Below are 6,000 nucleotides of genomic sequence, written 5' to 3'. Positions count from 1 at the left end.
ATAAAATCACAACGCATTGGCCGATTTCAATTCTGTTTTTTTATTTTTTGAAACTTTCACAAAGCTTGATCATTTGCAATCATCAAATAACATGTGTTTGTTGTACTTATTTATTTTTGGTATGCTATACCTAGTCCTAGCTAGTTGTACGCTTTAGTGCTATTGTCTGATGTCTGAATAACGTTACTCATTGTGTCTGTGATAGTTTGACCCGTGAATGGATATTAATTGTTTTTCTGATTCGCTCACTATATCGGTGCACCGATATAAATCAAGAAAGAACTAGGCAGGAGCCAGGGAGGGAGAGAGAGAGGGAGAGAGAGAGAGAGAGAGAGAGAGAAATAAAGAAAGGGGGAGAGAGGGAGAGAGAGAGGTATATACGAATGGATATTGGAATTTTCATGATTCATAGAGCTGCACAGAGAAAGAGAGGGGGAGAGGGGACAGGATAAGTTGTAATGCCATTGAGACTGGGACTGGTCTACATTTGGACCGACGGCTATTCCGCTGAACTTTATTCGTAAGAGGTATAGGGTTAGATTTAGGTTAATTGGGTCTATCAGTGCAAAACAAAAAGACCACAGATCAATTATATATTATTATTTTTTTGTATTTATCCAACGAGAGATAAAGAAACTTTACAAATTGAATTTTTGAAGAAGTTAGATGTAAGTATTTTTGATCAGTGTGATCGGGACTATTTAGTTTTATTAGGAGGTGATTTCAATAGTATATTGGATGGAAAATTAGATTATGTGGGGTCAAAAACACCGGTGAAATCTCGGGTTATTGATTTGATTAAGGAATTTTTAAATAAATACGATTTAGAAGATATATGGAGGAAAAAAAATCCGAATGTAAAGCAATTTACTTTTCGATAAAATTGGCCGGTGGTGCAAAGCCGTTTAGATTATTGGTTTATACCTTGTAGTGTTGAAAAATTGGTGGGTACGTGTGAGATTTTGACATCTATTACGCCAGATCATTCTGGCGTTAGGCTAGAATTTAATGATCTGGTTGATAAGTTTGTTTTGGGGAAATCATATTGGAAATTTAACAGTAGTTTATGTATGGATAAAGATTTTGTTGAAGAGATGAATAAGGAAATACAGGAATTAAAAGCTGAATGGTCATTACAGATTTTGAATAAATTAGTATTTTGGGATTTTTTAAAGATGAAAATGAGAGAATTTATTATAACATACTCGCGGAAAAAGGCAAAAGCAAGGAGGGTTGAAATAGAACTGTTAGAGAAACAAATCAAAGATTTAGAAGGCGAACTGGTAGTGGGACCCCCTTTCTTTATATTTTGAACAGTTGTTAAAATCGAATAAAAGGAAAAGTGTAATTAGGGAGGTGTACAAAGAAAATGGGGAAACTACTATAGATAAGGAGGAAATTTTAAAGGAAATTAAACTATTTTATAAAGATTTATATTCTTTAAGGGCTAATATAAATCAAAACGACCCTTTCTTTTTTAATGATATTTCAAAGTTAAATGAAGACAATAGGGAAATCTGTGAAGGTAAATTAACTAAAGATGAATGCTTGAAAGTTTTAAAAGAAATGAAATTGAATAAAACCCCGGGAAATGATGGGTTAACAGTTGAATTTTATTATACTTTTTGGCCAGCTTTGGGTGATTTGTTAGTAGAAGTATTGAATGAAACATACGAAAGGGGGGAATTAACGGCATCTCAAAAACAAGGGGTAATTACCTTAATTGAGAAGGAAGCGAAAGATACTCTCCGTATAAAAAATTATCGACCCATCACGCTTTTGAATGTAGATTATAAAATTGTATCTAAAGTTCTAGCAAAAAGAATGAAAGAGGTTTTAAATGAAATAATTCATCATGATCAAGTTGGATATATAAAAGATAGAAATATTGGGGAAGCTGTACGATTGATAGATGACATGTTATTTTATTCTATGCATTATGGGGAACAAGGGAAAGGGTTTTTGTGTGCAGTGGATTTTGAGAAAGCTTTCGACTCTGTATCTCATAGATATTTATTTCAAATATTGAAATTGTTCGGTTTTGGAGATTCATTTTGCTCTTGGGTAAAATTATTGTATAAAGGGATAAGTAGTTGTGTTATGAACGGTGGTCACTCCACGGGGTATTTTGAAATAGAAAGGGGAGTAAGGCAAGGGGATCCATTATCGCCATATTTGTTTTTGGTTGCCATCGAAATTTTGGCGCATGCAGTAAGGAGGGACAACGGTATTAAAGGGATTACATTTGGAAAATCTGAAATTAGGCAAGTGCTATATGCAGATGATATGACAATATTTTTGAAGGATATTGATTCGGTTAGAAGGTTGCAATATATTTTTGAATCATTTGAAAAAATTAGTGGTCTTAAAGTGAATAAAACAAAGACACATTTTATGTGGATGGGTGAGGATGAGAACAAACCTGATGGGCCTTTATTTGGAAATTTGGTTAAGGAAATACATATTTTAGGGGTTAGTTATTCATTAGATCGAAGATTAAAAGATGATTTGAATTATAAAGAAATTCTAAGTAAAATAAAAAAATTGCTTGTATGGTGGAAACAAAGAGATTTAACTATTATGGGTAAAATACATTTGCTAAAAACTTACGCGCTTTCAAAATTAAATTATATTTCATCTCTCGTTATTGTCCCTCATTGGGTATATAAAGAAGTTGCAAAAATTTCATTTGAATTCATATGGAGGGGGAAAGATAGAATTAAACGGGCAATAATTTATCAGGATTATAACTTTGGAGGATTAAGAATGATTAATTTTGAAATGTCCGTTAAAATACAGCGCATAATGTGGATAAAACGTCTTTTATATGGAGAGAAAAGTTTGGGATGGAAATTGTTTTTTGATCATTGCTTACAGTTTGTGGGTGGTAGATTTATTTTTTTATGTGATTATGATTTAAACAAGATTAAACTCGTTTTAGATATTCCACCATATTATATGGAAATGTTGCAAGCATGGCAAGAGACAAGTAATTTAAGATATTTGGAGGGTTATATTAATCCAATTATTTTTAATAATCAGAATATATGTATAAATGGAAAAAGTATATTTGATAGATACTTGTTTGAAAAAGGGATTGTTCAACTGAATCATTTGGTTGAGAAAGGTCATGTTAAGCCTGTTAAATATTTTATGAACCTCGGTATGAAAGGTAATAATTTGCTTATGATTATTGATATTTATGATGCGATACCCAGGTTATGGAAGGATGTATCAGGGTTAATAGAATTCCTCGAGGTTGATTTGATAAGCTTTAACACTTATTTCCATATTTCTAGTAAAAAAATACAGTTTGTGGATGTGGGTTCAAGAACAATCTATGATTATTTTATCAAAGCACTGCAACGAACGTATGATTTGCAGGTAAGGGATGGGCAAAATGATTATGATTTTATAGATAAAGAATTAAAAGAAATATTTGTTAGACCAAGAATTACTATACTCATTAGAAAACAACGTGAATTTCAATTTAAATTATTGCATGGAGCCATATACACTAATGAGCATCTTCATAGATTTGGTTTTGTTGGTGATAATTTATGTTCGTTTTGTAAGCAGGAAATAGAAACATACAAACATTTATTTTTATCTTGTGGGAGCGTTCAAAGGTTATGGCAGGCTTTAATACAACTTTTTGAGTTAGATGAAATTAAAGATTTAGAATGGCGAGATATATTTGTTGGGTTGGTAGGTAGTTCATATAGAATAAAAATGTGTAATACTATCATTTTCATGGTGAAGTATGTTACATTTATGTCAAGATCGGGGGGGGGGGGCGAGTACTAACTTTAGAAAAGATGAAAACAAGCATTTTTAAGTATAGGGATGAGGAAAAGAAAATAGCAATTAAAATGGGAAAGCTAAGATCACATTTCTTAAAGTGGGAGCAGCTTAAGATTAATTAAGATTTGCTTTCTTCTCCACCGTGAGCCTGTTAAAGGCGTAACTCGATTTTGCGGCCTGGATAATTTATTTAGTATATTTTTCTTGAGTTGAGAATGTTGGCAGACATCCACTGAGTGAGTACTGTGTGTGTGTGGGGGGGTGGGTGGGGGTGGGTGAGTATGTGTGTGAGTGGGTGAGTATGTTTGTGTGATAGAGGGTGAGTATGTTTGTGTGATGGAGGGGGCAGGGAGGGGGCAGGATTGTTTCAGTAAAATTACCTCCAGATTTGTTTTTTTTGGTAATATATAAGTAAATAACATTTACAATTGACATATTATGTTTAGGTACTTATACGTTTACTTTGTTGCTAAGTTATATTATACTGCAAATAAGTTTGTGTTTAATTATGTTTATGTAAAAGCATCAATATTGAACACGTTTATTTTATTCAATTGTATGTCATGGTTTGTATTACACATCTGGAGAAATAAAACAAAATTGTTAAAAAAAATTAAAAAAAATTATTAACATTTACTTCCTTCTCAACAGTACAATATGTGTAACAATTATTTCAACATTGAGTATACAGTAAATAATTTAGATACGGACAGAGGCGAAAACCCGGAAAGCATATAGCTTGAGTTGGGAACGCCCATAATAAGTTAACACACTTACCGAAAGAACATTATAGATATTATTATGAAAATTACATGTTATATAACAGAACGTTGATAGGAAAGAAAAAATAGTAAATGGAAGAGGGGGAAAAATGAGAAGAGAATTAAGTATAGGAAGGCATGTTCACTTATATGGAGAAAGTTAACTCAATTTGGCTGTGCATGTGTCTGCGATTATATCATAAAAATGACAAAGTACTACAATTCTAAAATAGACAGCGGGTACATAATTAAAAACAAGCAAAATCAACAAACAAACAACAGCTTCATCCGACAGCATTGTCGTATACAGATGGTACCTAGCAACAAATGAGGCGTGTGCGTGTACATTGTTAGTGATAATCGGTCATACGTCGCACGCAGACAACATAATGAAAGCGAATGAATTTTACTGATGGAAATTTTGCTAATTTTTTTAATAATTTATTTCCACATACGGGCGGAACACCCTAGTCAGCACAGCTGTTTTTCATCGGGGTCCAAAGTGGTTATTTTCCAAAAAGAATAACTTAAAATAGCCATAAATCGTGATATATCTGATTTGGGTGTCAGGTTTTTGGGGTTGTAGAATCCATACTACTTATTATTGTATTATGGCCACCATGAAACCTGGAAATCCACGATGGCATCTAAAATGGCCGCCAGTTTTCTAAAAAAAAATGACCCGAATTTAGTTACTATTTACAGTAAAGCTATAATTAGTCAGGATATTCACTGGTATGCTTTTAATTATCATAATGGTTTAGAGTAGCCTCATACTCAAACTATCACAAACCGGGATGTATCCATCATCTTAGAGATGGCATTTTGGTGTTTGTGCCTAGGTTTTGGGAGTCGGCAAATCCACTTAGATTGATTAAAATGTATTATGGCCACCAGAAATACTGGAAATATAAGAAGGCTTTCTAAATGGTTGCCAGTACCCAAACATAATGGGATTCGGGTTACTATTTACAATAAAGAGTTTAAATAGTAAATTTGATAAGGGTAAGAATATTCATTGATACACAAAATAAATGTAATACAAATTTTAACTGTAGCCTTTTATGGAACATTGTATCCAAGATGGCACCATTGTGCCATTAAAAAAAAGCGTATACGGACACCTACCCCCTGGACATCCACCCCGGATAACCACCCCCTAATCATCTACCCCCTATGACAACTACCCCCTAGGGCAACCGACCTCTAGGACGACTAGCCCAGGACTATTACCCCCAGACAACTACGCTAGGGGTAGTTGTCCGGGGGAATTTGACCGAGGGTAGTTTACCTAGGGGGTAGTTGTCTCGGGGGGGGGGGTAGTCGTCCTAGAGGGTGGTTGCCCTAGGGGGTAGTTGTAATTTTATGTCTGTCAATTCTTAGGCATTTTGGGTCGACTGATACCATTTATCTTAATAAATCTAGCTTTCCCGAG

This window comes from Strongylocentrotus purpuratus, unplaced genomic scaffold, assembly GCF_000002235.5.
Source record: "Strongylocentrotus purpuratus isolate Spur 01 unplaced genomic scaffold, Spur_5.0 spur5_scaffold_5, whole genome shotgun sequence".
Lineage (NCBI taxonomy): Eukaryota > Metazoa > Echinodermata > Echinoidea > Camarodonta > Strongylocentrotidae > Strongylocentrotus > Strongylocentrotus purpuratus.
The sequence above is the reverse complement of the archived record's forward strand: the minus strand, read 5'-3'. Positions refer to the sequence as shown.